A 23,372-nucleotide genomic window follows, 5' to 3' on the forward strand; every position below is an offset into this window, starting at 1 on the left:
TGCTGGTGCCAGAAGCGACAGCTGGGGCCCTGCTGCATCCGGCAGCATGGCCCCCGCTGACGATATTGCCCGTCGGACGAACGAAGTCGCTGACGACGCACGGGAGCGCATATTGTCAGTGACATAGCCGGTACACACTGCCCGATGTGGACGATACATATAGTCTACTGGGTACCCGGCTATAGAAATTAATGTACGAACATGTTTTAAAATGTGACAATTAGTAATGACTACACCTCTGCACCAACTAGATGGTCTGTAAAACTTGTAATGGTAGGGGCCCTTGAGGACTGGGTTTGCCACCCTTGCCTTACAGCAGTGGCGTAACGGGCAGGGCGAGCGGGGTTCGTGCCCTGGGCGCCGTTGGACCGGGCGGCGATGCGTGTGTTAAACAGCAGCCAATGAGAGTCAGATAGACTCTCATTGACTGCTGCAGCACCCACTGCAAGAGCCGGACTTCCGTCCGGCTCCTGCAGTGGGTAATGGGACTGACTTCATGACGTCAGTCCCATAATGCTGAGCGCGCCAGCCCGGGCGGACTGGAGGGCTGGATCGGCATCGCGGACAGGAGCAGCGTGGAATCAGGTAAGTATATTTTTATATATATTTTTAAACCTATCTGCACAACGGGGGAGGGGTTGGCTACTACTGGGGGGGACATCTACTGGGGGTGCCATTGGGAGGACCTCTACTGGGGACTACTACTTGGGGGGGACTACCACTGGGGGCATTCTAAAAGGGGCCTAGTATTACTAGAGGCACTGCACTCGGGGGACCACTAATGGGGGCAATAATAGGAAGGGCCACTACAGGGACCACTGGATAGGGGGGGGTCACTACTGGGAGCCTGCATCAGGGGGACCACTACTGGGGGCACTGCATGGGAGGGGGGGACACTACTGCTGGGGGCACTATATAAGGGGCTTACTGCTAGGGGCGCTGCGGGGACCACTACAGGGGGCACTAGATAGGGGGGATCACTACAGGGTGCCTGCATAAGGGGACCACTACTGGGAAAACTGCATGGGGGGGACTACTGTTGGGGGCACTATATAAATGGGCACTGCATAAGGGGATACCGCTACTGGGCGCACTGCATTGTGGGGACTGCTACTGGGGGCACTGCATAAGGGGGAACACTACGTGGGGCACTGCATTTGGGGGGCCACTACTGGGGGTACTGAGTAAGGGGAACTAATTGGGGGCTGTATAAGAGGGACCACTACTGGGGATACTGTATAAGGGGCACTACTATGGGCCTGCATGAGAGGGACCACAACTGCATACTGGGGGTACTACTGGGGTTAAGGTGCATATGGATAGGAATGTTCAGTTTGAAAATAAAGGGGTGTGTCATGTTGACACGCCCCATTTTTTTGCCGCACGCCGAAGGCGCGCGCACATGGGGGGTGGGGGGAGGCTCCCTTTTCAAATTTGCCCTGGGCTCCAAATACCCTAGTTACGCCACTGCCTTACAGGCTTTGGTGTAACCGCCTGGTGAAAGTGCAACACGCATGAGGAGACAGCCATCATGCTTGCACATAACACAGCAGCCCATCGCTGGCAGTGGTAGGCTGTTGGCGTCAGAGCAGAGGACAGGGACATTGCGGGACCTTGCCTCATGGGTGAGTAATGTTAAATATAACCTAGGGATGAACATCGGAAGCCGATTGTTAGCAACCATCGATGGAAGTAATTTTTCCATCGAATAGTGGGAATTCAATGGTTGCCAGCCACCGGATGCAGCTTTCCGATGCCCATCCGATGGCTTGCTGTTTTTTTCAGCTGCGAACAGCTGGAAGTGGTGTCCGCAGCTCAGCTAAAGTGCGCATTCGATGGTGGTTATACTATCGAATGGTTGTGATGCCATAGCTGGTTGCCATTTCATCACTGGATTTGGTGTCGGAAGCCCAGCAACCATTCAATGCTGTGCTTCCGATGTCCATTCCTAATACAACCTCAGTGTGGCAGGTTGACTACTGCAGATCAAATAGCCCCACCCACAGCAGCCAGCACATGAGAGAGACCTCCTCCTAAATGCACACGTCCCCACCGTCCTGTGGGTGTAGCAGCTGCTGAGGGGGACAAACTGCAGCTGCCGGCGGCCTCCTGTGGCGTAGCACATACTTTTTTCACCATTTTATAAGTGCAGCCTTGGCCACGCCTCCCTGGGATGGCCCCACACCCTCTCAGTACAGGGGCTTGTGTCCACTCTCTAAGACCTTAGAGGAGGCAGTAGAAGGTGCGGGTGACGAGATCCAGCATGCGGCAAGTGCATACACACTTCTCGGGTCTGACGGGGGATAGGGACGCACAATGCTGCATTCTGCAGCATGGCATCATTAGCCATGTCACTAACCCACAGGAGCGCACGTATAATGTACCCGATATGTTGCGGTTGAGTTGAATTGAGTGGGGAAATTGTAAAAAAAAAAAACTGAAGCATAGTGATGTAAAAGGGGAAAGACACCAAGGACAAACACATACAAAGTGAGGGTCAAATAGAGTTGTATTATTATTCTTATTATCCTTTATATGGCGCCACAAGGGTTCTGCAGCACCTTACAAAGTACAGAAACAAATGAGTACACAAGAAAACAGTTATTAACAGTACAGACAATGAAGGACAAGTACATGATTTATAAACATTGCTGCATGACACCTAAATAAGCAGCAGGGTGTCAGCAACCAAGTGTTAGGTGCCATTGCAAATGAAAGTAAAAGTAAGCACGTGAGGGAAGAGGGCCCTGCTCGTGAAAGCTTACATTCTAAAGGGGAGGGGTAGACAAACGAAAGATACAGATGGGCTAGATAGTGTGAAAGGAGTATAGAATAGTGAGTTAAGATGAGCGATGGAAAGCTTTGAGGAAGAAATAGGTCTTGAGAGCCCATTTGAAGATTAAAAACCAGGAAGCAAAGTTGTGGAGGAATTTTGAGCGAAGGCCAGGGGTATGAAAAAAGGCAGCTACTCAAAGAAGTTTGAAGAGGAGACTTATGAGTGTTGAATGGAAAGAATGAAATGGAGGGTTCATAAGGTAAGAGTTGGTAGGAGTGACCCAAGGATAGAGGGACCCCAAGACCACCACCATGGAAACCTCCAGGCCAGGATGTGTGAGAGAATGTGAGGCCCCCAAAGGAGATAGCTGCAGGAGCAGTGGTATCAGATGGGTAAATCAAGGGTTTGGTGATTGCAAGGAGTTGCAGTTGAAGGGCTCATGAACAGGGACCAGTTTATTCTAAATAGAACTGGCTTTCCAGAGGGCAGAGTAGAGAGGCTCAGAGTTAAGAGGCGAGAGGAGAATGAGATTATTAGGGTTGATGTAGTGTGGAGGTGATATTGATTTAGAGCGGGCGGATGAAGAGAGTGTGGGTATGTGGTGGGCTTCTGAATGAGGAAGGGTGACAGCAGGTGGTGGGTAAGGTGGAGGTTTAGTGTAGGTGGAGAAGAGGTGACTTGGAGAAAAGTGAGGGTGCAGGGTTTAGCGGTGGTGCAGCAGGACCATGGTGGAAGAGAAGTGAATAATACTGGGGATATGGGAGATGCAGTGGTTAGTATTAGATGGGTTGAAAAGAGACAGGAGGGGGAGAATGTGGAGGAGACTGGATGGAGGAAAGAGGTGGGAATTGGTAGTAGAGGAGAGAATAATGTAGTTGCTGAGTGAGGGGGGGAAGTAGAAGAAAAGAGACATAGGGCCGTATTCAATTGCTGGTGAAAAGCTTTCGCCGATGACGTCATTTTGCCTGTCGGAATCTTTCCGCCATGTTCAATTGCAGACTTTTCGCCGGTGCGAAAAGTCTGCGCCTTGTAACCAGCGGAAAAGATTCGCCTATGAATGGAGGCGGAAAAAAAGTGCAGAATTGGGGGTTTGGGGTGCAAAGTTGCGGGAACACACCTGCAGCCTTGGGACAGTCCCCCAAAGGTAAATGGCGTAAAAAAAAGTTAAAAAATACTTTACAACACACCAAAAAAGTACTTTCGTTTTGGGGGCAATAAACAAAGTTGGGGGACAAAATGAAAAACTAGCGAAATCGTCTCCAGGGGGGCCCCAAGTATCCCCCAATATTTTTTTTAGATTGCAAGTGCATGTTGAAGATGCGTTTTTAAGTTTTTTAAAAACACACTTTAGCTAATTTTAACCGTGCTTCCACCCATTTTCATGTACCCCAAATTTGCTGGGACTACTTATTTTTGTGAAAAACCCCCCAGCAAAATGCTATTCTTCACCACTTGTGCAAATATGCAAAATAGCACCAATTGAGACCATTTAAGCACCCCAAATACCTTCAGCAGAGCTATTCGGGGGTATCCATATTGATCTCCCATGTCAGTGCATCTTTTGGGGGGTGTCAGAATGATTTCCCCAAATCTGACAGGACTTTTCGTCGCTTTGAGTTTCGCCGGGATGTGTTTTTGCGTGAATAGGACGAATCGCGGTGACGAGAGTGATACTTTGTCGGAGGCAAAACAAGCCATGACGGCGAAAACTCTGGCAGGCGAAAAGTCCGGGACTACTACAAGACGCTTTACCTATCTATAAATTAACTGTGGATTTAATGGGCTATTACGGAGCACCGCTGTTAAGAATATACACGCTGCCTGTAGCTCATTAATAATCCTTTACACACCCATTCCTTTGTAATTGGAGGATTGATAGGCAGGAAAATTTGCAGGCTGATGATTGGCTCATGCCTTGTTATGAATAGGAGACCGGGGCTCTGGACCCGGAACTAACCGTGAGCAAGCCATCGGGCATAATGATATCGTTGGGAAGACACACACCGCTGTGCACACAGTGGGGATTTGAGACACCAGGACATTCACTCACCTCGTGAACGGTGACAGAGGTATTTGCTACACCATTCACGGACCCTTACTGGTGCCGGCTGTACAAACCAGGTATAACAGAGCAGGGAATTGGTGGCAGCCTTCACACCTTTGTAGGGGTTCTCATAGTGCCCTAACCTCCCCTCTCAGATAAGTCTACAGGAGGGAGGTAAATTAGGGTAGTTGATTAACCCTTGCTATTTAGTATGTTTTGCATTTTTTAGGCTACTATTTGTTAAGCTTTGTGATTGAGTTTTACTATGTGACCAACGGTGGATATTTAGGCTATTATACGCAGATATATTTATTTCATACCAGTGGCCCCAATTGATCTCTATCGCTTAATAATAATGCAGCTATTCTATTCTCCTAAATGTACCTTATTACCTCTGCATACTGTATCTTATTGAGAATATATTGTTGCAAATACTATGCTATGATGAAACAATATTGAAACTGGCACGTAATACAGAACACCTGGCATTGATAGTAGATATACCCAGATAATTAAATAGTGCAACTAACCACACTTGAGTGATATGTGATGTGTGGACTACTATCTGTTATTGTGATGTAATGACCTTTTTCCCTTTACTATATGACATACGAAGGTACTCTTTATTTCGCACTCTCAACGGTACTGGTCTTGGACGACAGCAGAAGCACTCATTAAATTGAACTGGGGAGTGCTTCAATGTACTCTCATCATATCTCCTCTGCACGCACATCAGAAGCAAGAGATTTGAATGCAGATGCATGACTCTTCCATTTTTTTCTTTTCTTGAATATCTACTACTCACTATAATTTTCTTACTGTTATAACTGCCACCTAGGAGTGGGAGCACTCATTCATCATTTGATGCTCTTCTACAGATGACGAAAAGCAGAATTTCACTCTTTTGAATGAGCAGTTCTTTTGACCATGCTTTTCTTTTTTATGTATGAGAAAGTTATAAGTGTGCCTCCAGCATGTCGGCCTTTTGCACTTCTATAGCGGTTTATTTAACATACTACGTTATTAATATAATGACAATTTATATATCGCTATCCGCCAAGGCAAAAAAACTTTGTATATCAATAATATTTATGACTGATGTAAACATTGCCCTGGAAAGTTAATATACCGTAATCAGTATATACTTACAAACTATTTCTCATTTGTGAGACATCCTATGTGCCAAAATTTGAAGTTTATGTGTAATTATCTTAAAATGAAACCTAATAAAATATTGTTTTTAACCTATGTGATTAAGTTTGTGCCCCCAGAAAAAAAAAAGTTTATTTTTCTCCCTTTCTGTGATGATATATCCAAAATCTAGGGGAGCACCGCCAGCTTTATATGTTGATGGTATTTATAATTTAAGACACTTATATCCCTTTTACACTAGAGCTAAAACTCGGGTTATTGCAGGGTTAACCCGGGTTGCTCCTAGGTGTAAAAGGGGCCAGGGTTGAATTCCCTGCAGTGTAAACGGGTAACCTGGGTCATTCGACCCGGGTCCCGTTTTCAGCATGGGGACTTCCGGGTTTCTCGGCGCTTGGAGATGATGTCAGGCTCGCGGCTGCTATCACACTCCATCACTCCCGGTTGCTATGGTGGTTCACGTGTCCTCCTGCCCCCCAGGCCAGCCCGGCGCTCTCCCTGTGTTTCGCTACAGCGGACGGGCTCAGAGGGGTTTCACAAGTAAAATACCAGCTGTCACAAATACTGAGTGTAGTCAGGGCCATCTCTTCCATTGGGCTTGTTGGGCAGTTGCCCAAGGGCCCGAAGCTTGTAGGGGCCCGCCAACCCGCCCCCCTGCAGCCATGGCCAGTTGGTAAATTTGTGATATATTTATAAGCCGGCTGCCGGTGCGCTGTATTCTTATCTAAACTCCCCCCCCCCCATCCCCTCCGGTGACGAGTACTCACCTCAGTCCCAGTTTCACTTCATCCGCCGGCTTCAGACCAATCAGACAGAGGGCCTGATTCAGAGCCGGACGCTCTGAACGAGCACTCGCTCTGAATCAGAGCGGTTTTTTTTTGTTATTATTGTTCGGCCTCCTGGCCGCTCGCATAGCTGTGGGTGACCACCCACAGCTATTGCAAGCGGCCAGGTTGATGGTCGCAATGGTCAAGACCATCGTGACCATTGGGCTTGTGACGAGACCCTTGTGGTAGGGTCTGGGGCCGCAAGCCCCAGAGAGCTTCTGGCTCTAATAGAGCTGGAAGCTCTCCCACTGACATCACTGGTGATGTCAGTGGGGCCGCCCCCAAACGGCAGGCGTTCCGGGGAACGCCTCTGTTCGGCCAGCCACCTCCCCTGCCCGCCTACCAAACGGGGCGAGCTGTCAATCACCATCGACAGCTTGCCCCCTTTGGTGCGAGACCCGGAGCGACGGAGCACCTGTCGCTAGCCGGGTCTCGCGCACGACGGAGCCGGCTCTGTCATGCGCATGCCCAGTGGGCAAACATCGACCCGGTTGCGAGAACTCAGCGCTTGCGACCGGGTCTGAATCAGGCCCAGAGTCTCTCTGCATGTGTGGGAGGTCTGATGGAGGTCTGATGCAGGAGGGTTTAATTTTATTGACCATTTAAATTTTTTTCCAGTGAATGGGTGGGTAGGGGCCCCAGTGCATTGCTTTGCCCAGGGCCCACACTGCTGTTAAGACAACCCTGAGTGTAGTGAGTATGGAGCAGGAGTCAGACTGCCATGACAGTGCGTGTGTGCGTCCCATCACATTCGCACTAGAAGCAGCAGTGTGCTAGGGGGGGCGATCGCCCCCCTGGATCCGCCACTGTTCTCACCATTCCTCCCCTGGACCCTCTTACCACCATTCCTCCCCTGTACCCTCTTACCACCATTCCTCCCCTCAACCCGTGTCCAGCCATTCATCCCCTGCCCAAGCATCTGATTCATCTGGCTCAAACTGGGCTGCATCTTCCCAGGGAGGACCAGTGCAGTGTTATCCCCAGGAATTTTTTCCAGCCGGGTGGCATCCAAAAGTAGCCAGGTGGGACCCTTTGCAATTATGCGCATGCCGGGCAAAGGGGTACCTCCCAGACCAATCCAGCCCGACATGTCTCAGGCTGCTCCCCCACTGGCTCAAAAGTGCCCATTATGCAGTGCCACCTGTATTTGTGCCCTTTATACAGTGCCCCCTGTAGTTTTCCCCTTTATGCATTGCCCCCTGCAGTTTAGCTTTGCCCGTATGCAGTGCCCCTATGCTGAAGTAGTGCCCCTTATGCAGTGCCCCCAGGTTTAAAGTGTCCCTTATGCAGTGCCCCAGGCTGGCCCCTTTATGCAGTGCCCCCAGGCTGGCCCCTTTATGCTGTGCCCCCAGGTTTAAAGTGTCCCTTATGCAGTGCCCCCAGACTGGTCCTGGCCCCAACCCAGTGCTTACTTTTAGTTGCTGGCCGCTCGCCGCTGCCTCGCGATGACTGCATCTAACTAGATCCAGCAGGCGCGCAGGGCAGGCTCCTCACGTCGCGGGTGACATCATGACGTCACCCGCGCAGTGCATCACTGGGAACGCTGGCCTCTGAAGCGATCGGAAGCTTCTTTAGCCTCCGGTCACTTCAGAGGCCAGCATTCCACAGTGGAGGTCAGCAGGGGAAAGTGCCAGGCGGCAGGCTGTTTCTGCTGGGCGATGCACCCGCAGAAAACAGCCTGGGGAGAACACTGCAGTGGAAGAAGGTACATGAAAGACCAAAATACATTGACACACATATCCAAATCACGATTGTATTTGCAACACTTACATTGACACATGTATGGTGAAGGGAGCCATTACCTGTTTGTGCTTTTGAACAAGCCAGAACAGGCTACAGGCGGCTTTGCAAATATGATTCTTGCTATCAGGTTAATTAGGCAGAAGGTGTCTGAAAACCCCTGCTGCATTTATCAAGGCAACACTGTCACATAGCTTGCAGTGCTGGGTTTATCATAGCGAACATAGGTGGGTGATGGTTTTAACAGTTATAATTGTGTTTTTAAAATGATTTTGTTATTAAATTAATCTTTTTTTGTTTACATTTCAGATGTGCCACAGGATCGTTTAGCCAATGTGCTCAGGAGGGAGCTGGATCTCCTGGAGCACATATGTGCGTTTGATGGGGGGCGCATAAGGAGAACCCTTTAATCTTGTTCGTTTTCCCAAAAATATTGTTTGTTTAAAACATTTAAATTTTGGCCAAAAAAATGTTTTGTGTATTTTATAAAGCATATTAGCATTTGTCAGTGATTATGACATTGATACATAGGGGCCCATTTAGCAATGTTCGCTTTTGCAATGCAATCAGGGCATGCCAATAACACCCCTGATCGCAGGGCAAAAAGCAATCCTATTGTCCAGATTTAAAATCTGGGACATGTAGGGGTCAAGGGCTCTAAAAGGAGGCCTTCCCTGCGTTGTTTCCGGAGAACTGCCGGCCAGTGCTGCGGGTGGTGCGCATACACTGTTCCGTGGATTGCACATGCACATCCACCGTAGGCGGGGGAGTGTTCCAGCAGATCCCTCCGCCAGCTAATAGTGAGCAGTGTAGCCCATAGGCTACAGCGGCTAAAGTCAGCTTCAGATGGCATTAGCTATGGAGGCCAATATCGGGAATGCCTTGCAGTCACCATATTGGTACAATGTTCTGCATAGCATCTCCCATAGAAACCGAGAGGGGGGGTTTGGGTGCCAGCAGAACTGGAGGTCCCTCCTTCATATATTCGGGGGGGGGGATCCTTACAAATTCTGGAATCCCCTAGAAAACACGTTTGTTAAATTTATTATGTAAAATTCTAAGAAAAATGGCCACATAGACTGTAACAAAAAAAACATGAATGTAACCTGCAAAACAATCAACTCCTAACTGACATTTTTTAAACACAGCCTGTGTACTGGCAGTTATGAGCTGTTTCTAAAATTAATATAAATATCTATATATATCCAAGAAGTCCTACACTCACATCTCAAATATCAACGTCGGGGTGCTTGCCAAGATCAGTGATCTTAAATATAACATCCAATTTTCCAAAGAAATGGAAGGAAGCACTCGCCAATTAGGTTTAAACAACTAGTCTTTTATTAGAACAATGGATATTTATAAATAATAAAAATGAAACACCGCGCTCCAATATGAATGCAGCCCACCAGACCTTTTTAGAGAGGTTACCACCTCTTAAATACAAGAAACACCAAATCACAAAATAAAAAGTCCAGGCGCTGTCTCCAGATTATGCAGTAATCAACGGTTGAAAATAAAGTCTATAATCAGTGTATCGTTCCCAGATGTAAGTTCAACTTTAGACTTACAAATACTCCTCATTACACCATGTTCACCAATATGAAAAAGAGGAGAAATATCACATATAGTGTCAACGTTTCGGTTCAACATTTGAACCTTTCTCAAGATTGGCATGTAATACAATGTGATATACAAAGAATTACATCTGTGAATTAATTAAAAGGATAATCAAAACAATGTCTAACAGGCTCCATTAAAACATACAGCAATGCAAAAATAAAAATAAGGGAATACGCCAAGTCTTGTGTATATCTCTAATACTATATACCGTATATACTCGAGTATAAGTAGATCCGAATATAAGCCGAGGTACCTAATTTTACCCCAAAAAACTGGGAAAACGTAAAAACGTATTGACTGGAGTATAAGCCTAGGGTGGGAAATGCAGCAGCTGGTAGTGCCCCCAGAAGTAATCCCCCCTGGTAGTGCCCCCAGAAGTAATCCCCCCCTGGTAGTGCCCCCAGAAGTAATCCCCCCCTGGTAGTGCCCCCAGAAGTAATCCCCCCTGGTAGTGCCCCCAGTAGTCCTAATAAAAATTAAAAAAAAAACCTGAAACCCAACTCCTGGTCCCGCCGCTGCTATCAGCTCCTCCGGCCGCTTTGCATCATGGGAGAGACGTCGTCACGACCACGTCTCTCCCATTACCCACTGCGGGAGCCGGAAGATGGCTCCCGCAGTGGGAGCAGCAGCAGCCGATGAGAGTCTGGAGTCTGACAGACTCTCATCGGCTGCTGATTACAACAAACACATAGCTGCCGGCTCCGGCGGCTGTGTGTTTGGTAGTGTGTAGTGCTAACCGAACTCCGTCCGGTCAGCGCTACACACGCGGTGCAGCTGTGTCACAGAGACACAGTCTGCACCGCGGCCCGCATGGTACGCTACTCAGCTGCGTACCATGCGGGCATGACTCGAGTATAAGCCGAAGGGGTGCTTTTTCAGTACAAAAAATGTGCTGAAAAACTCTGCTTATACTCGAGTATATACGGTATGTCTTATGCTGTATATATCCAAAGTATAAGGATGGCTAATTGGACATCATATATTATTATCTGTAAAGTGCACCCTGTATCAATCAAAATTATAACAATCGGATGATGGTAATGTGAGGATAATGCTGATGACTATCAGAGTATCAAAATGTAAGGCCAGGGCAGGACTAATGTATGCAGATAAATATCACATACACTGGTGTAATAAATTACAACATATCTGTGGCATGTAACAATCAGACATATCATAATAATGTACCAAGGTAGAAATGGTGTATGCACACAGATGATACATGGCATTATAGCACATAATACAAGTAACTACGGCCTGACAGCACTGGCAAATTGCGGTACCTAAAAAGTTACTGAACCAGCAAGTGCTAGATGGAGTCTCCCTGCTGGCCGCGCTGGATAGAGATATATGTGTGGGAGGCAGAGTAAGGAGTGTCTACGGGATAATAACGCTGTTAGTATCAGAAACTGAAAGGTTACCTTATCAGCGGATGCTGAGTAAATGACTCATGCTGATTATGTGAGAGCAGATACACGTAACTGCAGGGAATAAATACTGGCTGGCTGCTATGATGTCACTAATTGGGCTACATCTGTGGTGGTCAATCTGATAAGGATGAGTACCGTCCAGGTGATATTATCATCATAGAGATAACACTAGGGGTGTATTAAACAGAAAAAAAGGGGAAAAAGAAGGTGTCATTTCAGCATGCACCTCCATTCTAAGTGGAGCCTAGAGGACAGGGAGAAATAGTGTATCTTCAGACAGGGATGGCGGTTCAATTAGCACTGCAGGGTGTGCGTCAATCACCCATGGTCCATTGGTTAGGATCTCAGTGTGACTCTGCGCATCATATAAAGTAGATGCCGCATATCTGTAACAATGGGATCAAGCTGCAACCAATCAATTCACATTCGGTGTAATAGTGGGATCGTGATATTTACAATGCAGATAAATAGAATGGTGCATAATAGCAATCCTACATAAGATAAACTATATATGCTAGTGCATAGTTATGCTCAATATCGCCTCCAGTCTCCTGGGGGAATCTTCTATAAAAATAGTCAATATAGAAAAATCATCAATATAGAAAAGACGTGCTGATGTAATCCTATATAACGTACTATAGATGCTGTGCAAGCACCAATTGAGGACATGTAATTTAGGAAAATTCAAAAGGATGAGGGTATGTGGTGGCAAAAGGTGATACCCAATGCCTTTATCAGACCACAATTAATGCACATTTAGACATTACCAACCAATAGACAAAAAACATAATGAGTCAAAGAAAAATGTTCAAAGGATTGTTTTCATTAAGTCCACGTGGTGCTACAGTGTCCAAAGTATGAATCCAAAAACTTTAACGTTTCTTGAGGGCCAGTAGTCTGTCACCTCCCATTGGTATAGGAGGTACCCAATCGATAAGTTTACACTTAAGAGTTGCCAACTGGTGGCCCATTTTTAAAAAATGTCTAGCAACAGGCTTGTCAGTGGAATGAGCAGAGTGTATCGTGGCTCAGTGATTGGCCATCTGATCCCATAATTTCCGGGAGGTGAGGTCCACATAATATAGTCCACAGGGACACGTAAGTATATAAATTAGATGGTCCAATGTACAATGTAGTTTATACTTTATATTTATTTTCTTGCCAGTATGTGGGTGTGGGAAAGATGGTCCGGTCAACATAGCTGCACAGGTGATGCATCCTCCACATGAATAACTGCCCGTTTTTTTTGTCATGAGATCAAGAATGGGCTTCCGTTCACCAGGGTACATCGTGGGTTGCATTAATAATTGCTTTAAGTTTGGGCCCCTTCTATAAGCCATCATGGGAATTTCATAGTTTTTGAAGGGTAGGCTATGGTCAGTGGCTACTATAGGCCAATGTTTCCTCGAGGCTTTCTGAGTGGTTTTAGAATTTGTATCATAAGTGGTGGTATATATAATGTGTTTTTTGTTTCCTGTCGAGGATCTTCCGATTTCTTCGCCTTTACATATGTTATGTGCCTTAGATAGACATCTCTTCAGAGAAGCATCACAGTAGCCCCTAGCGAGGAATCTGTCATCTCGTTTAATTGTTCGTTCCTTGTTGTGCTATCAGAGTTAATCCTCATCACATGCCAATATTGCGATATTGGCAAATTATCTTTCAAAGCTGGTGGATGATAACTAGTTGGGAGCAAAGCGATATTTCTATCAGTGGTCTATTTGACTAATGAGGTGGCCAAAGATCCATTGATGTTTTTAACAGTTACGTCCAAGAAGTGAATGGAGTGTGAGTCTACCTGATGGGTGAACTTTATGGGACTTCTCAAAATATTTAATTGAACCACCATTTCATTAAATGACTCGAGGCTACCCCATCAAAGCAAAAAATAATCAATGAAGCATTGAAAAAATAATATTTCATGCCCAAACATTGGAAAGATATTCTCCTCATACCTGGTCATGTAAAGGTTAGTGTACGAGGGCGCCAAATTTGAGCCCATCGCAGAGTGTCAACAAGAGACTTGTGACTCATCATAGCATCACTCAAGGTGTCGAATCTCTCCTCATTGGGGATCACTGTGTTCAGGGAGGTAACATCCATAGTTGCTAGTAGAATCCCTTCCTCCAATGGGCCAATCAGTTTTAATTGTTGTAAGAAGTCACTTGTGTCTCGTATGTAGCTTCTAGTTTTCAGAACTATTGACTGTAACTTACTATCGACAAAGATGGCCAAGGGTTGCAGTAAGGAACCTTGCACCGAAATTATCAGTCTTCCAGGTGGTTGATTTATGTATCTTAGGGAGGGTGTAGAGGATCGGGCAACGTGGTGCCGAAACTGTTAGGTAGCCAAACTCTCACTTAATGATCAATGGGAAAGCGCCTCTTCTAGAATCTGGTCAATTTTGGTTTTGATTTCCATCATAGGATTGGTCTTAACTTTCAAATATACAGTGGCGTCTTCCAGTTGTATAGTAATTTCATGATCATAGTAAGTCCAATTCTGTACAATGGCCCCACCCTTATCAGCTGGCCGAATTACTATGTGGGGGTTGTCCTTCAAGGTGCTTAATGCCATCTCGTCGGGAGATAAGTTGTCATATACTTTAGGTATTATGTTGGAACTAACTTTGTTATTTACTAAATGGAAATACGTTTTTAGACTTGCATTGGAAGAGGGAGGGTCAAAATGTGGATGGCTTCTTAAATCTGGACCTTTGGGGAGGAGTGGAATCAAGGGGGAAGAACTCCTTCAGTCTCATATTGCAACCGAATTTGTACAAGGCAATGGACCTCTCAAAGCTGCTATGTCGATATTGGGTACAAATGTTATCCCTTTGGACAGTAATTTCAACTCTGATTCACTAAGGGGAAGATCGGAAATGTTGAATACAGTACTTAAGTCCTCCGCCTGCTGCCAGTTCGTCTTTGATCCGCCCCTCCTCAGGTGTGGTCTACAGATCTTAGTGCCATGGTGTCCGGAAAGGAAGGACCCTGATCTGTTTCCTGATTTAAAAAATGCTTAATTGATGGCTGTTGTCCATCATTGATGTCGGTGTCAGACGTTGATAGGGAGGTTTCCGTATCCATTGGGAAGCAGTGCGGCTGGCAGGGTTGGTACTTTCTGTTCTGGTGTTCGAGTCTTTTATACGAATCAACTCCAACCAGCCATCTGTACACAGTGTAGTTTTGATAGTCCGATGTGACAGTTGCTAATTTTTTTATTTTGAAGGCTTTGTAGCCTATCAAGCCAGTTCATGCTTTTGTCCTCTTTAAATAGTGGTGTCGAGGTGAGATTGAGTTGTTCTGAGTCAACCTTAACATTTTGTTGCTCAGTGCCCACTTCTTCTATGACCAAGACCATGAGGTCTAAACAGCATTTGTTCATAATTGTGAACCACCTGCTGCAGAAGACTGGGTTATTCCTCCCAAGTGTGGGGATATTATGTATACAAAAACCTCTGGGTAATTGCTTACGGCGGTGGTACTCGGAAAGAAACTGACCATGTAATAGTAGGTCGATTTCCCTTCGTCTGAGTTTCAATAATCGATAGAATATATCAGCACTTCAATGTTCATTAGGAAAACATGTTTATTATAAGAAACAATGCAACAAATTAGTGCAAATAATTATGGATATCATGTGAACTCACTCATATTGATACAATATGCTACATTTCTAAATTATATCAATGTAGCACACTGTTTCAATGTTCTACATTGTCGCTAAACCCCACATGGTCTTAGTTACTTATAATCAATCAGAGCGGCTTTTTTCATGTTCTGACCATTCAAAATGAAGCTACGCTTAGAGCCCAGAATTTTGGACTTGGTGATCTACTCTAAAGCCCAAAAATGTTTTGCAATCTACTAAGTAGGGATATTTGCGCATGCCCAAAAAAGTGGGTGTGGCCTCACAGCAAGCAAAGGGGATAGGGGCTGTCCCGCCAAAATTGGGACGTATGCAGGGAATGCATTACACCCAGGCAAGGAATGGTGCTCACCACCCATCTCTAGTAGAATGAAAATGGATGCACATTGACCACTCACTACAAATGCCTTTTAAAACTGCACTACGCACACTAAGAGGCAAAGTGGCATTAAGAGAGGTATTGTACTGGGGCAGGGAGGATCTTGGGTGCCGGGGATACTTCTGCACATCCTGTCACAGTACTGCAGCAGATACTAGAAACTGCGGCTTCACTGCACAGCAAGCCAGTAAGAATCAGCCTGATTCTTATTGGCTATTGCTGTCTCACGTGAGAAGCGACAGGGAAAGCTGTGGCTTCAGCGCAATAAGAATCAACCTGATTCTTATTGGCTGCTGCTGGATGTCACATCGATCTACTGGTCGTTTTTCTTTTATTTATTCCTCTTTTTTAACAGTTGTACTAAAAGTCCCAATGGCATGCTTGTGCTTGTAATTCTACCAGGATTGTGAGACTAGCCCTACTGATGTCAGTACACAACTAATTTTTCATAATGTGGGGGCGCATCTTTTTTTTATGCAGGCCTGATCTCTCCTAGAGCTGGTAGAGATTATAGCAGGGTGACCACATGTTGTGGTTTCCCTGTAATAGTAGGCCTGATTCAGATGTGGACGGTATTGCACAAGCGCAAGGAAGCATCTGTGCAATACCATCCAACTAAAATGCAAATGCAGCAGGAGGTGTCAGTAGGAAATAGATAATTCCTGCATGCATCTGCAATCCGAATGTAGCATCTGTAGACATTTTGTATCACCATTGCGACTACCAATCGCTGCCCTTGGCCAGGCTGAGTAGGGTTCGGCATACGTATGCCGAACCCTACTCAGCCTGGCCATCGGAACCCCTCTGCCAGGTCCAGAAAGTCTGCACCCAACAAATCAGACCCTGGGCTTGCCACACCTACAAAAAGGGGCATGCAGACCCCCAAACAACGGTTATGTACGTAAACCATCGGGTTTATGTACATAACTGAATCAGGCCCAGTGTCCCTAGGTTGGGGTTGACCTTCAACCATTGATGATTAATGACCATTAATGGTTTGCCTCCAATGCTTGGTTTTGATATTGATGGCATAGATCCAATCACCCCCATTGATAGCTGCATGTCAGCAATGGTTTTTTCCTGCCCTAGCTAAGCAACATCCATGCATTGGTTCGTCGCTAAGCCCCACTCTGGATCCGTTTGGCCCACGGAACAAGGTTGGCCATTGATGGGTGTACACCATCAGTGGTTCACTGTTGATGGCTTCATGCCATCGATGATAAATACAGATCCATTTATTTTTCAACAAAATCTTATGAGGTGCACATTTCGATGGTGCAATGACTCCAGCCAGAAAGTATCATTGTCGTTTCCAACCTGGCAAAGGCCCAAACATCTGCTAAAATTATCGCCCTATATTACTCCTGAATGTCAACCTCAAAATGAATACGAAGATCCTTGCTTATACACCTTCCCTTTACTTTCACACCTGGATCAGTTGCATTTCATCCACAAGCAATGAAAACACTAGAACCATTGATCTCATCCACTCTATTCATCAGCAACACCGTCCTTCTTTGGTTATGATGCTAAATGCACTATACTGCTCACCCACTACCAAGATTTTGGCTAATGGCTTCACTTATATCCTTTTCAAAATTGCAAATGGTACACGCTAGGGTTGGATAATCGAGCTGCTGGCTGCTAAAATTTTTCAGAATCCCAATATCTCCGGAGTTAAGGTTGGGAAGTTGAGCCACTAAATTGCTCTGTACGCAGATGGTCTTCTCTTGACTTAATCCAATCAAGTTTCCTCCTTTTCATGAAATTGATGATTATAGCTGTTATTCCGGATACAAGCTCGACTCCCAAAAAACTGAAGTTCTTAATATTTATCTTTCCAGTTCTGATAGGGGAATGTTAACTTAATGCTTTCCTTTTCATTGGCATTTGAAAAAAAAATGTAAATATTTGGGAGTATATATCACTCACCATTAATATCAGTTATTTCAGGACAATTTTTCCACCTTCTTTCCACTATCAAGTCAGTTTTTGACAACTGGAGTCACCAATACTTATCATGGCTGGGCCGGATCATGGCGTTTATTGTATTCTAAACTCTCCCTATCCTTGTCCAGCCTTATGTGCTCAAATGTCTACATCACTGCTCGTCTCTGTTCATTTGGTCGAAAGAAACGTCCAAGGATTAGAGACTGTATTGTACTACAATCTATTCAGGTCTGGACTGGGTATTTCCAATTTCAAACAGTATTTGGCTGGGTGGTTCACTGCATAGTATGCAACTGCCGTGGAGTGAGTCGGTAGTACATAGCGTCTTTTCAAATGTGTCAAGAACGCCCAAGCAGCTTCAGCTGATTAAAATGATATGCCGTAGCCTACTGTATATTCTATGAGCGACTGCATCTGCATGCAAAATGCTATGATAGTGTCACAGCCGCTGACACTGTAACACAGCATTACGCATATCATTTGAATCAGTAGAACCTGCTTGTGTGTCCAATTTGCATCACTGTGCTATTAAGACGCATTTGACGGGAAACGTTGCACAAAAAGATTCTTGTCGCGACTAAGTCACACGGTGCCCAAGCGTTGTGTAACACGATTTGTAGCGCATGGAGGATAGATGTGGACACATCTACTTGTTTATATTAATTTTGTTATTGTCTTTAATCTGCCTATCACATCAAATAAATGGAAGGAAAATCTTACTTCATAGGTTTCTGCAATATGTTTGTTTTATAGTACACCATTCAATATAGAATATATTTGTGTGTAAGTTTGAACACAGCCAATTATTTCTTTCTTTTCGGTTGGCAATTAACAATGTTATATTGCTGTTCACATTCCAACATTAATATTACTGTTTTGGGGTTTTCATGCAGTACCCATGCAAATTGTACCTTGTTTTTCTTTAAAGACATTATTTTTCTTTTTAGAAATTATTAGTCTTTTCGCTTATTCAAACGTTAAAAAAATTTTTTTTTTAAAACCACAGTGGTCAAATTTCATTGAAATTTCAAGAAAATTAACAAAATTCAAACAATTATTTTTATAATAATAAACACCACAAATAAATACTTTGGTTCTTGTTTCAACATTAATCCACCTTTCCAAAATAGAAAAAAGCAGGCTTCTAAGTGTAGGTTTACACAAAAATCCTCCCTTGAAAATGGTAATGCATTAATTGTCTAATTTTACAATCTTACTATATGGTAGTTCAAAAAGTCCTATAATTGTTTTAAAATAGATGATCTACTGTATTAAATGTGGTACCTTTTATTTGACCCAAGATAGAGATCTGTGAATAAATGTATTTCTCGATAACCGTTTCAGTTGTCTGGTGATCACAGACAACTGAAAGAGGAGATGCCTATCTTTCAAGGCGGGGTGTCCCCATATGTGTGCATACCAATATGGAGGAGATAGGGCACAATGTGCCCTTCTTCCACCTATGGAAAGCAATTTTTTTCCATCTATCATCCATCTGAGGAACACTGCGGTTAGCCATTGCATGTGGGTTAGAGGTCTAGGTATAGGAGCTTGGCACTGAACTAGGCAATAACCCACCTACACATAACCTCAGTTTTAGTTTAGTACCACAGGAGTAAGGCACGTTTTTATTTTTCTCTGATTATTTAGTTAGGTCTTTTTTCTAATCTATATTTTCTATCCCAGCACTTTAGTCCCTGTTAGCAGGGAATGGGCATTAGTCACAACTCGCTTTCATCTTTGCCTCTGTGGGGTTACTGGACCGGTTTATGGGCTTCCCGCTTACCAGCAGCGGTCCAAGGAGGCGAGATCTGAAGGAGTGCGGTCACAGCTTAGTGTTAGCACTGGACCGCAACTCTGTGTATGGCCATCCATATTAACAGTCCGGCCGCTGTTCCGGAGTTCGTTATGCTGCGGAGGCAGGGCACAATTTTACAGCACGGCTCCATCCTTAATGAGCTCACTTGTGAGAGTCTCTGCAGGCGCCATTTTAGAGGGAGTTCAGCAGCGCTTGGGGACACACTGCGTCGGTGCAGGGCACTATATATATATATATATATATATATATATATATATATATTATTTTAATAATTGCCTTTCAAGCACTTCTAATTGCAAAACTGTGTAACTATTTTTTGGATAGACTGCACTAAATTTTCAGTTTGGCTGTTTTGTTAAGCAGCTATTACAGTCAGTATTTATTGCCTGCACTTCTCCTATTAGTTGAGGCAAGGAAATTTCATTTGCTGTGACATGTCAGGCTAGCCACAGAAGATTGCCAAACCAAAGCAAGGCTCGCCTATATATCTTGCATGTTTTAATTGTAATAAGAAATTACCAAAAGGTTGCACGGAAACAGGGGCTCTCTGCGCAGCTTGCGACACCAGGACCATGGACATGGCTCCGGGATGTTCAAATGAGGCACCGGCGATTCCAGAATGGGCTAGAGCTATGGCGGATACTATTACAGAGCTCCGCAAATCCCAGGTAAGTGACCCATTCTAGCTCACACGTGGCCACCCCATCTGATTCAGTTCCATCAGAATAACCTGAATGGGCTCGTAATATTGCAAAATCCCTTTCCGAGATGGTTACATCTCTTGATAAAATAGTCTTTACCAAGAAGCGGCCGTTGCCATCCGCTATTGCTTTTCCTGGGGATTCTGACATGGCTGACTCATCTCCTGCAGAGGGGGAATTAGATCCTGATTGGGAGGATACCTCTGGCTGGGAGGAAGGTACTCCAGCTTCCTCAGGAATTAAACATTTAATTGAAGCGGCCAGTCAGACTCTTCAGTATACAAGACACTGATAATACGAAGCCTGCTTCTACTTCTTTCTTCAAGCGTAAGAATAAGCTAGTGGCTGTTTTTCCACCTTTTTCTCACTTTGGAGAAACTTTAAGAGGCTTGGCTTAAGCCTGATACAAAATTTCAGGCCCCTCGAAAGTTTAAATTTTTGGATCCCTTTGCAGATGACTATACTAAACCTTGGGAGGTTAGTAAAGTCCACAGTCATTCCTACCATTCAATTGGTGACATTAAAGGATCACACAGATAGAAAAACTGATGCTGTTTATGTTTACCCTGACAAGAGCTTCTCTTCGTCCTGTCTTGGCTAGCGCCTGGGTTGTTAGAGCTGTTGAAGCCTGGGTAACCCAGATTGTGTCCGATTTTTCATCTGATGATGCAAATTCTGATTTCGGTACACTTACGGAACAAGTACGAGAGACCCTTATTTATGCTGGTGATGCTTTGTTGGACACAATTCCCATGCAGTCCAGGGTTTCTGCATTTGCGATTTAAGCCTGGAAGGTTGATCTGGCTTTGTTCTTGGAATGCAGAACCTGAATCAAAACGTACCCTAGAAGCGGTGCCTTTTGAGGGTGAGTTTCTATTTGGTTCTGAGCTTACGAAGATCATTTCACAGACTGCTGGGGGAAAGCCAATATCTTCTAGTTTCTGCTTCTAAGACAAGAGCATGTTGTTTTTGTGTTTTTTGGTCACAAAGAAGTGGATCTTTTCAGTCCTTTCGAGGTATGTCCATTTATCCCCTTAAGGGAGTCTTTCAAGTACGGGGCACCACCAGCACCTGTCGGCCTGCCATCAAACCAACAGACATGATGGTCTGGGGGCCCTGCAACCCTCCCAGCTCATTGGGGCCCACCTCCTACAATTCCGAGATTTTTGTCTTCAATCAAATCCGGATCGGTGAATACAAGGCATCATAACAAGAGGGTACATTCTCGATTTGGATGTCTACGTACTACACAGTTTCTTCTCCACTCCTTTACCACAAGATCCAGACAGATGTCATGCTCTGCTGCAGTCGGTTCATTCTCTTTCAGGTTCAGCAGTTATAAATTCAGTTCCCATTTACCAACAAGGTGGTTTCTATTCCAACCTTCTTCTAGTGGACAAACCAGACCTAAAATTTCTAAATCCATACCTTTTTCTGGCAAAGTTCAAAATGGAGTCTTCTGAGCTATGGAAAGCTGGCCAGTTCTTGGCATCCATAGACATAAAGGACACTTACCTCCACATTCCCATTTGGAGAGGACATCAACACCTTCTTCGGTTTGTGGTGGGGGATCAGCATTTCCAATTTTGGTCCCTACCTTTTGGACTTTCTACAGCTCCAAGAGTGGTCATGACTTTATTAAGGATTGCTGGGGTAACAATAGTTCCATATTTGGATGATCTCTTGCTAAAAGGATCCATCGAAGGACTTTCTGCTCCTACATCTACAGATCACGATCTCTACCTTGCAAGCTCATGGCTGGATCATCAATATTACAAAATCAAGCCTTCTGCCAGCTCAATGGATGGTGTTTCTAGGACTCGAATTCGACAGTTTCTCAGAGAGTTTTCCTTCCATCGCAAAAGGTCCATGACTTCCAATCCGGAGTACGATCTCTTCTACAGCAGCATAGAGTCTCAGTTTTTCGGTGTATGCAAGTCCTAGGAAAAATGGTAGCAGCCTTCAAGGCAGTTCCATTCCAGACCACTTCAACACAAGATTCCTCTCAGTTGGTTCAAGACAAGTCCTCGACTAGACAGACAGTTCCTCAGTATGTCTCCTCTGAGACTAGTCACTCTCTACAGTGGTGGCTTGACACTCCGAATCTGACAGAGGGCTCCTCCTTTCAAAATTGGTGATCACAACAGATGAAAGTCTTACAGGATGGGGTACAGTGCTTCGGGACCAAGATTTTCAGGGACGTGTTTTTTTTCAGGAGTCTGTTCTTCCCATCAATATCCTTGAGTTGTGGGTGATTCATTTTGCTCTGCAACAGGCTCAGACATTCTTACAGGGCCATCTGGTTCAGATTCAAATCAGACAATGCCACAGCGGTGGCTTATGTAAACAAACAAGTCGGGACTCAAAGCATGCAAGCCATGACAGAGGTATCTTACATCCTCCATTGGGCGGAGCTTTGGGTTCCTGCCATCTCGGCAGTACACATTCCCGGAGTTGGGAAGCAGACTCTCAGTTGCCACACCATTCATCCCGGAGAGTGAGAGTTACACCAAGAGGTGTTTCAGTGACAGTTGGGGGCTTCCCAACATAGACCTCATGGCATCTCACCTGAACAAGAAACTACCTCAGTACAGCGCAAAATCCAGGAGGCCCTCAAGCGACTTTAGTGGATGCAATGTCGGCTCCATGGTCCTTCAATCTGGGTTATCTGTATCAGTCTCTATCCAAGTTACCCAGAGTACTTCAACGAGACCAGCGGGAGGGTCTTCTAATAATCCTCATTGCTCCAGACTGGGTATAGTCACCAGTGGTTCTCCCTCCTTCGGAGTATACTGGCTGCAGATCCGTTCCGTCTTCCGCTACGGGTAGACCTTCAACAAGATCCATGTCTACACCAAAATTTGAGTCAGTTGGCTTTGATGGCATGACTCTTGAAACCAAAATCTTAAGGAGTGTGAGGGTTCTCTCGGACAGTCGTTCAGACTAGGATTCAAGCTCGTAAGCCAGTAGCCTCCAGGATTTACTATCGGGTCTGGAAGCGTTACATTTCCTGGTGTGAATGTAGGTCTTTCAGCCGCTGATTTTTGTTTACCCCATCTTTTGTCCTTTCTTCAGGATGGATTGTCTCAAGATCTTCGATGGTCTTCCCTGAAGGGACAAGTGTCGGGTCTTCCTATCCTATTTCAACTAAGTTTGCCCAATATTCTGGAGGTCCAAACCTTTTTGCAGGGGGTCCTTCATGTTCAACCCCCCTGGGATTTTAAATTGGTATTGGAGGCTCTTTAAAAGGCTTCTTTTGAACCCCTTGAATCAGGAACTTTGT

Source organism: Taudactylus pleione, unplaced genomic scaffold (genome assembly GCF_031769625.1).
Source record: "Taudactylus pleione unplaced genomic scaffold, aTauple2 ptg000015l, whole genome shotgun sequence".
Taxonomy (NCBI): Eukaryota; Metazoa; Chordata; class Amphibia; order Anura; family Myobatrachidae; genus Taudactylus; species Taudactylus pleione.